Raw genomic sequence first — 901 nt, 5'->3', positions numbered from 1 at the left:
TAAACGTACCTTCACTATATACAACTGCCTGTTCAGAGTATATAAAGGTATGTGCGTTTGGTTGACACGCCAAACTTCTTATTTTTTTTTGTGCTTTTCAATAGCGAAGCGCAACCAATGCACGTTTCAATAAATTACATTAAAAGAGGCAGCAGCTGCCATTGGTCTTCGATTGGCATTGTGCAAATTTCCATTGAAGCGAAAAAGAAAAGAAAATTGGGAAACCCAGCAAACAAATTGTGGCAGTCACCGCAGAATGCTTTAAATCAATTAAAAACTAAGCTCATTCCGTTGAACACTTTAATTATCACAACAGCCAAGAGCCTTTGCTCTCTCTCTCTGTCTCTTTGTAAGAGTCTTAGAGCAGCCTGTGAACTGCTCAACTAATAACCAATGATTATTTTGCTCGTTGTGTCCATATTATTCATTCATAAAACACACGCCGCACTCTATGAATCGCCACAACGCTGGGCACGTACCATGTTGACAGCCAAAGCAGCACGCACGTGGCGCCTGAGGAGGTCTCCCATTCTCCCACTCCTCCCTTCGCCTTTGGCGTTCCATCAAACGAATCCCCTTAGGCCCATATTGTGTGTGTGTGTGTGTGTGTGTGTGTGGAGCCTCCCCACAGTTGGCGCCAAGTAGCAGCTGCTGCGCGCCAAGAAAATTTCCCAAACAAACGCAAAAACAGAATTTCCCTCTGTTTCGTTTCGACCCGACCAAAAAAAGAGAGCGCAAGCTGTCGACTCTCTGAGAGAGTGGAAAACGTTGTCGCTGGCGTCGACTGCGACTGCGACGAAGCAGCAGCGACTGTGACTGCGACTGCGACTGCCTTTCACTGGCTTTTCAGACTCAATGGACCAGTTTGGAAAATTCGCACAGTCAGTTTGTTTTAAAATTT

This window comes from Drosophila nasuta, chromosome 2R (assembly GCF_023558535.2).
Source record: "Drosophila nasuta strain 15112-1781.00 chromosome 2R, ASM2355853v1, whole genome shotgun sequence".
Classification (NCBI taxonomy): domain Eukaryota; kingdom Metazoa; phylum Arthropoda; class Insecta; order Diptera; family Drosophilidae; genus Drosophila; species Drosophila nasuta.
This window is presented reverse-complemented; position numbering follows the sequence as displayed.